Consider the following 9592-nt stretch of genomic DNA (forward strand, 5'->3'; position numbering starts at 1 on the left):
TCGAAGCACTAAACCCAGATACCCATCATCTGGCCTCAAGGGTGGGGTGTTCTAGCATTTAGAAGCAAAGGACAATCCTGATGGCTTCGTCTTCCCACCAGAACTCTGTTCTTCCATATTCAGGGTTTCTCAGTCTTTGGTGAGGTCACTTCCAACATGGTAGGCTGTCAGCACCACCTCTGAACACTTGGGGATATTTTTCCTCTTTCTTCCTATTCTTTCAGGTTCGACCCTCTTATTTCGTGCTAACTAGCTCTTCTCACGCCATGGGATCCACCCTTGTGATACGTTAGGTAAGTCACAGCCTATCCCAACAGCTGGACCTCAGCCAAGCTCAGCCCATGGTTCTGCTGCCCACCTCGAGTTCAAGGCGGACCCTCCCTCTCCGTAATCACTATCCTTGTGGTTTGGACCCCTTCCAATCCACCTATATCTTTAGGAGCTGAGAAGAAACTCCACGCTCTAAAAATAAACAGAGCTGGGGCGCCTGGGGGGTTCAGTCGGTTAAGCATCTGACTCTCGATTTCGCTCACACCTAAGACCAAGGACATAAAAACAGTGTGTGGTGCTGGGATCCATTTTGAAGGCACTCTGAGTGACACAAAGTTCTTGATTTAGTTTTTTTTTTCTCCCCCTACATTTATTCATCTGCAAACTCCTCTTCTAGACTGGACATTCTGCAGATAACCTTTGTTCCCCAGCACTGGTCGACTTAGTAAACTGACATCTTAAAACGTGGTGAAGTCCAAGATGACAGTGGTGAAGTCCAAGGATGAGGGTGTTGCTTAGGGCTTGGCCGCTGGGTTGTCCTCTCCAGGAGTAATCTGCCTGTCACTCAAGAATGAATTGTAAATTACCTCTGTTTACACATTAAATTTGTGTGTAATTCTGCACAAATTTGGCCTCAGGTCGTATTCACTCTATTACTGCTTTCTTAAGTTAAACATGGTGTAAATATATCTCCGTGTTTTCCATACTTTTTATCATGATCTTTTTTTTTGACTTTTTAAAAAAAACGTTTTTTAATTTTAATTTTAATTTTTTTTTTAAATTTACATCCAAATGAGTTAGCATCTAGTGCAACAATGATTTCAGGAGTAGATTCCTTAGAGCCCCTTCCCCATTTAGCCCATCCCCCCTCCCACACCCCCTCCAGTAACCCTCACTTTGTTCTCCATATTTATGAGTCTCTTATGTTTTGACCCCCTCCCTGTTTTTCTATTATTTTTGTTTTCCTTCCCTTAGGTTCATCTGTTTTGTCTCTTAAAGTCCTCCCATGAGTGAAGTCATATGATTTTTGTCTTTTTCTGACTAATTTCACTTAGCAGAATACCCTCCAGTTCCATCCACGTAGCTGCAAATGGCAAGACTTCATTCCTTTTGATTGCCGGGTAATACTCCATTGTATAGATATACTACCTCTTCTTTATCCATTCATACGTAAAAAATATGGAACGCGTCATGAATTTGCGTGCCATCCTTTCACAGGGGACATGCAAATCTTCTCTGTATCGTTCCAATTTTAGTATATGTGCTGCCGAAGTGAGCACTCTTTATCACGATCTTAATGACTACATAATGTTTCCTGTGCCATCATGTGCCTGCATCATCATTTATTTAAAGAATTCCCTATTGTGCCTTGTCCTGTGCAGTTTGTCCCCAATGCTCCATTAGTGCATTGGACCCCTAAGTGCATAGATCTTCACCTTTACGTCTGTATATTTCCTTGTACAAACAATTAGATTTAGAAGTAATGTCAAGGATTAATATTTGATACATAGTTCTTAGAGTGAGTCATCAGGAAAACTGTTAAGGAGGATTTTAAGTAAAGCAGGATTTATTGGACGTCTGTGATTTGCAGAACACGGCAGTGGGAAACATATGAATAAAGTGCGAGACAGAGACTCGCCTTTAGAATGTATAACCTAATCAGAGAAAGCTGCATGTTTCTCTGTATACCCCCTATACATACATATTATGGCAGATAATATGTTATTTTCTCATTCATACCATATATATATGGTTTTTTCTTTAAATTAGAAAAAATTAGATCAGTGAAGACAAAACACTCACAATTGGCAGAAAAGCCCTCCTATTCTATACCTTATCTATTTCTAAACGTCCCTCATTTCAGGAGGGATCTATACATTTGAATAGAAAATAATTCATTTCTATCTTCATTAGCCTCCAACTTAAATTTACATTAAGTGAATATAGTCAACAGGCCACAGGCATTTGAAAGTCCTTGTGACCCTGTGCACAGGTTGGATAATAGATATTTTCATACCATATTACAATCATTGCATATCTTAAAATATTGTCTCTGTCTTCAAAAAATATAGAAGAGACAACACCAAAACTTGTTAGGTATTTAATGCACCAATAAAGGAGCCCATATATTTATTCATTATCATAATTTTTTATTTTATGTTATTTTATTTTATTTTATCTTATCTTATTTTATTTCATTTTATTTTATTTGAGAGAGTGCACAAGCGGGGAAGAAGGGCAGAAGGAGACAGAGAGAGAATCTTTTTTTTTTTTTTTTTAATTTGATGAGAGAGAGAGAAAACATGAGTGGGGAAGGGGCAGAGAAAGAGGGAGAGAGAATCCCAAGCAGGCTCCACACTGTCAGCGCAAAGCTCAATGCGGGGCTTGAACTCACAAATATATATATATATATATATATATATATATATATGAAGACAATGGCTCATAATTTTCACTTCCAAAGGCATTATTTAAAAGATGCTCCATGGAATAGCCATTGTTATGAAAATTGTTTATCCTTTTTTTTTAATGTTTATTTATTTTTGACAGAGAGAGAGACAGAACATCAGCAGGGGAGGGGCAGAGAGAGAGGGAGACACAGAATCGGAAGCAGGCTCCAGGCTCTGAGCTGTCAGCACAGAGCCCGACGCGGGGCTCGAACTCACAGACCGTGAGATCATGACCTGAGCCGAAGCCTGTCACTCAACCGACTGAGCCACCCAGGCGCCCCTGAAAATTGTTTATCTTAAGCATTTACTGGGAAAATGTTGGGTTAAGATATTGAAACAGGATCCTTTGTATTGAAATCCATTGAGCCTTCTTTATGCTAAAGTTTACCTTAAGTCTCTACGAGAAGGATAATAAGCACAGTTTTACTAAAATAAGCACACAGCTCAGGAAGATTTTTTCCCCGGGCGTTTCTCCAGGCTAGTGTTTCTTAGAATATATTTTGGGCAATGCCTGCCTATACTTACCTTCTTCCTATTTCAACATGTTAAATACGGAAGCGTGTATTTATTTATAGAAAGGTGATGTTTGTTGAGCCTTGGAAAATGCTAACAGCTTAAAGGGACTTAGCTGTCTCTACTCAATTTACATCATGCAAGTGTAGTTTCTCACTCCAATCTCCCATCTTTCCGGATATGTCTTTGTGGAAATCTTCAAATTAAATCTTAGGAATTCAATCTTAAATGACTCATAGGGGGGAAATTGCAGTACCCAGTTCATACAGAAGAACATTGGGCTTGGTTATGAGCGGGTCACTCAGAGAAGACCACTCCCCAAATCGCCAGAGGCAGCAGCTGGGTTTTCTCTGGAAACCTCTCGTCAGGGTTACTTGATCTTTGAAAAGCCACCAATGGGAAGGAAAATGGGAGAGCCCAGAGCCAAGAACAGGGATCTGATCACTGGTGATGGTGAATACGATCTTTTAATTCCATTTTTGCCCCGGGTATAATTACAGGTGAGTTGCCAAGTCTTTGCTGTCCTTGTGGTTGTTATTTTAATCCAGAGATGCTGTTGTAAAAATTATTTGAGAGGGTGTGTTTCGATTACTTTCAGAACCTGTTATTCCTACCATGACGCTGTGCTTGCTGGTGAGAAATGACTCACCTTCTTACCTAGAAGCAAACATCAGAACTGGGAGCACATCTGAGTATGATTATACGGAAGCTCCATCCCAACCTACTTCCGTGAGTATGTATAGTCACGTCCAGTAACATCAAAAGCAAAATCTGTTAAACTCTTAGCTAAGAACAGCGTAGCAGGTAATAATCAGAATGGCTATCTAATCTGGTGGGGGTAATCTAATTATGGATGAAAAAGTGATAGTAAATTTGGACCAAGATGACTCAAGAGAGAATGAAATTTAGAAGATTTTAGGAGCCTGCATTTCTTCTCTAAAAAAGAAAGAAATCTAGATTTTCCTGCAATCAGGTAACATTTCTCCCCCTTAGGCTTGCATGCGTATTCGGAAAAACAAAAACCAAAAAGAAAAAGAGGTTGAGTTTCCGTGCTACCTGTGTGGTTTGCCCTGGTTCCTCTGGGACTCGCACTACCCACATGAGGCTGGACAGAGGCCCAGGATTTACGAAGTTGATCTCAAATTTCTTAGACTTACTCACCCTACACTTCCCTCGCCTCTGTCTCCTGCCTCGGTACCCTTTTCCCTATACGCATTTCCACATGAATCCTTCTGCGTGAATGTGTGATTATGTCCCCTCCAAGCCTTCGCTCCGTTCCGATCCAAGGCTCAACACTGAAGGTAGAGATCAGATGGGTCTCCAATATGGAGGCATGTGACACTGAACAGTTGTCATGAACAATTTCAGTTGTCATGAACAGGACATGAACAATTTCATGACCTCTAGAATTAGGACAATAATTACATCAGAGACTGCTGCGGACTCAAGTTAGATAATACTAATATGACCGATAAATGCCATCTATTACATACATCATTATTCCCCTCCCCGGCCCTCCCCGGCCCTCCCCTGCCCTGCTCTGTCCGTGGATGTGCGTGGCTATCTTCTCCACAAATACGTCCGTTGCTTTCGCGCTGCTGATGGCGTTGCCCTGCCTGGATGTCCTCCCACCCCATGACGTCTTCGGCTATCCACAACCTGCTCTTCATCAGATCTCAGGGAAGCCTTCTCTGACCTCCCTGACAACTTACATTCCACCTTGTTCTGTCAGATGCCTGTGTGCTTCCTGAGGCCCTGATCACAGCTGTGCTTTAATACCGCAAGGCCGCAAGTCCGATGACGGGTGGCTCTGCTGTCTCTCGTCCCCACCACCTAGCATCGTGCTCGGTAAACTGTAAGCACAGCTAACTGGTTAAATACAGAATATCATACAGACCTACGGTTCTGTGAACAACCTTCTGAGCAAATCCTTCCCCGTGCAACTCAAACCATTTCCTTGAGGACTGGAATCTAGATACTATCCCCGAGCCTTAGTCCCACCCAGACCGTCAGCACTGGTGTTACCCTGTTAGAAACGCAACACCAAGGGAGCAAAGTTGTGCATCATAAGAAGTTGTCCATCTAAGAGAAAAGTGGGAGTGATAGATTCAGAGTCTTCGAGCTGCTGAAGCTCTATAGTAAAACGAAGTTATTCAGAAAAATGTCACAAATCACAAATAATTTCTTTTTTTTTTAGTAGCTCTGGTGTCGAGCTGTGCTTTTGGTGACTGCGAATCAAGGGGAAGCCATCTCCGAGACCCGTGGAGCTCAACATAAGGAATCGCAGGCTAGTGGGAGGCTGAAACATCGCGGAAGTGATAGGACAAACTAGGTTCAGGGATCAGAGTTGCCTGGACATCAACAGAAGCCGAAGGACTTGGCGATCAAAGGAGAACAATTAGACCAGAATCTGCTGACACGATGTGCCAGGCAAAAAAAAAAAAAAATTCTTTGAGACTTAGACAAAGGTATTTTGTCAACATTTCTCCTTATTTTCTTGCACACCTACATATATCCTTCCCCAGCGTGGTCTCTGCAAGCCTAGTGGCGTTAGGATGAGATTGGTGTCGCAGCTTCCTACCGAAATAAGTTTCTGACGCGGCAGCAAGATTTCTCTGTCGTTTCTTAAATTACTACATTGTCATCTGCTCCGCCTCAATACTTGCCATGATAAGAACAGGGAGGCCCAGACAGGGAATTTAATTTGCCTTACTCATTCATTTACATCTTCAACAAAGACGGTATTTACGGAGTGCATACTGTGTGTCCGAGACGCTTCTGGATCCTGGAGATGCAGTGATAGATAACCCAGGGCAAATTCAATTATGAACCTGAGGCATTTGAGCGAGTACCTCCGAGCTGATCAGGAGCAAGGAAGAATTCAACCGTAGGGTTTTTGGTGCTGACACCTCTGGGCCCGTCCCACACATGTTATCACCTCACCCACTATATTTCATACCCTTCTCTATTCATTAGACAAGTCATGCTCTTAATATCAGCCTTCACAAAACTTGAATTTTCTGCAGCTAGTTTCGAGGATTAAATGGTAAAAAATAATTATTTTCTCCATAGGAAATGGTCACCATTAATCATTAAATGGTTTATCTATTTTGGGTCTCCTTCCCCTTCCCTGTCCCCATGGCACATGTCACTATGTATATTAGAAATGCCCATTAACAGTAATCTGAGTCGAGTGCCCGGAGAAAAGGGCCTCCACGGCTTGTGTCCAGAGGTTGTAATAGTAAGAGTCTGTCTTAGTACTTTCTGAATGTCCTATTAATGTAAAATAATAGTTTGAGTGATGGATACCCAAGATAGCTGAAATTTATATTAAGGACACTCTCAGCCCTGCTGGAAAAAAAAAAAAAAAAGTCCATTTAATTCTTCTTAATATTAAAAAAAAAAACCTTTCAGCAAAGATTAATTTTTCAAATTGCAAACCAATTACAACTATCAGTTGTTCCTATCACCCAAATGCTGGCTCAAAAGCGAGATCACTATCTTGTGGAGATTAGCTGCACATTTAAATGATTATTGATTGAGTGTTTGAGCCAGGCCTTCGGTAAAAATGGGCCTTTGAAAAGGCAGCTTGAAAATTGAATCCATGCCATTGATTAAAGAGCCCACTAGAAATAAAATTAAGGTTTTGCTCGGTCCGCTGATGTTTGACCTTAGCTCTGTGAGCCACTGTCCTGAAGTTTTAGCAGGGAAATGGACACTCGGCTGCACGTTATCCCTCGTTCGTGCAAGAACTTACAGTAAAATGGACTCTTCCCTCACAGAACTGTAAGGTTCCTCGTGTGTTTGTGCAATAACATCACAGAGATTGAGACGCACAATTAGTCAAAACCAGATGATTCAAGTGAGGAAATCTGATTTCTGGCCGTTTCTTAATAGAAGTTATTACAGACGGTGGGCAAGATCAATCCTGTGCCTGAAATGTCCCTGAAAGTTGCAATTGGCATACGAAGTACGTAGCACCTTCCACAGTTTAGGTGACCTTGACTGTTGCCTAATGGTAAGTCGAAGCAAACCCACCTTCTGGAACTCTAACAGCGCCTCCTTTTGTGCAGAGCTGAGGATCCCATTGTTTGGCCATCATTGTAAAGGACACAACAGAAACAGGGAAAGTGCTTTTCTGTGTCCCAAGATTTCTTCAACCCAAGGACATAAAATATTTAAGAAATTTTTGAATCCACGGAGGGTTAGATTTATGCATTTGCCTAGCTAGCCTGAGAAATAATGATTATCCTTGAATACATTCATTAGGTAATATATTGGAGGTTTTTAAAAAAAAAAGAGCTTAAAGGTTTGTCACTCAGAATCGAGTTGGACCTTAATCTGATCTGACTAATTTAATATAACCGCCTCATATTTGAGTGAAGTTATTTTTTCCCCCGGACTACCGTAGCTCGGGATAGAACTGGAATGGAAACCCAAGAATTTAAGACGGAAAAGACACCACAGGATACGGTGGGCCAGGCAGCTCTCTGACACAGTATTTTCCATGTATTCTGAGGTATTCCCCTCACTGGGAGTGGCTTGGGGGCGTTGGGAAGTCAGGGGACGCCAGAACAAGATGGCGACACACTCTCCCTTTGGCTGCTCCTGTGACGAGCCTGGAAGCCTGAAATTCAAGGTCAGGGAGCAGCCCTGCAGGTGCTCTCCAGAGGAAAAGACCTGAAATCACTCAATCTGGAAGCTGAAGGCAGCATTTAATTTTTGTCACAGGCCATTGATCCCAGTCAGGAAGAGGGATGTATTTGGCAACTAAGAGTGAATGGTCAGTGGCAGATGGCCTGGAGAAGAGTGCTTGCTGTGTTCACCTCAGAAACCATGGTGGTTCTCCCTCAAAAATGGCCTGCCAGGAGCCAAAATGGCCCGCTTCCTTCGACTGGTTACGGAGTATGTGCGTGTGTGCAGGCGTGGGGGTGTGTCTGCCCTTGCGAGTAGTTTAATGAAAGCAGACAGTTGAAAAGAGATAGGGGGAAGTTCATTTCTTGCAGTGAAAGGACTTTTTCCAGTAGGTACTAAACATGTATTCCCCACTCCCTTCTGTTTTGAATGAATATTTTCTGTGAAGTTATTAGACTCAATAACGTGACACTTTGCTAAGAGTGCGTCTCAGGGCGAATGTGTTTTTTATGGATAGCAAAAAAGAGATAACTTCTTTGTTACCTTTGTATCGGGTTTGGTAGTTGTGACATTTGTCCCTCAAATAATACCATATGTAAATACGTGCTTGAAAAGTTAGAATGGGTTCCAGTGTTCCCAGACACGGCGATGTATGCTCGACACAAATTAAAAGCAAAGCAAAACCCTTCTAAGATGAACCGATGTGTTAACTGTCATTTATTTCTGTGCAGATGCATTTCCAAAGACATAGCAATGATATTTAGAGAATTCTCCTAAGTGGCCTAAATAACTGATCTATCCTCAGATGCTCTGTGGAGGGAGCTCTAAGCTCCTTGGAGGAACCTTAGTCCTTCCCTTCGGCTGTGACCCCCCCTGACCTCGGCCAGCACCGAAAACAATAGGAGCTTAAATTGTGGAGCTTTGGGAGTTCGTCTACCTCGTGGGTGCCCCTCCTTCCTCTGCCAGGGGGCAGGTCCTTCCGGGAAACTCAAGGGGAAACCTAGCATCTGAATGGGAACGTGGCAAGAGGCGTGGGTGGCCATAGGACTTCCTGAGTTCAAGGAAGGTGACACGTGGCCACAGCCTGAGTTGCCAAGGCCGGGGACCTCCACCCTGGCTTGGCCGAGAGCATATTTTTTAAGTGGGACATCCAGGGAAACCCCGATTCACCTGCCCTTCTTTGGGCTCTGGAATTTGAACCGCCTTTCTAAAAACCCACCAAAATCGCTCCTGCTTTTGCTTGTGGCCACATCGATGCAGTGACCACCACAGAAGCACTGCCCGTTAGAACCCAGGGTCCTTCCCCTTCCATCATTTCATGCCAAACCCCAGAAGAGTGAAGCTCAGAGGTGGAGGTGACTGAGAGCAGGACAGAGCAGTGGCACCCCACGCCTCGCCCTCTCCACTGGCCACGCTGGCCTCATTCAGGCATGTCTGTATGCAGACAGCAGTGGTGACAGGCACTCACTGAGTGTGACCACGGGCAGACCACTTAGCAGTTCTGAGAACAGGTGCTTCAGTAGTTCACTCAAATGCACACGACAACCCACGAGTGAGCCCCTGGCTGCCCGGCTGTGTCCACGTCCTACATTCAGAGTGATGAGCAGGGACGAGGTTCAAGACACCGGCTCCCGTCCACAAGCTCTGACTCGGACCTCCGCACCTGTGCCGAGCCACCTGGTGACAATTCTGGGAAAATCCGAGCAAAAAGCAGAAAGAGGTTA

General features: G+C 43.4%; 1 non-coding gene across 1 annotated transcript; it reads right to left on the bottom strand.

Annotated features, from left to right (window-relative positions):
- Positions 1–1443: 1443 nt before the first annotated feature.
- Positions 1444–1550, bottom strand: LOC132672966 (U6 spliceosomal RNA). The gene has a single exon (XR_009607807.1). It is a non-coding gene; the product is annotated as a U6 spliceosomal RNA (small nuclear RNA).
- Positions 1551–9592: the final 8042 nt, after the last annotated feature.

The sequence above is a fragment of the Panthera onca genome, chromosome A3 (genome assembly GCF_046562875.1).
Source record: "Panthera onca isolate mPanOnc1 chromosome A3, mPanOnc1 haplotype 2, whole genome shotgun sequence".
Lineage (NCBI taxonomy): Eukaryota > Metazoa > Chordata > Mammalia > Carnivora > Felidae > Panthera > Panthera onca.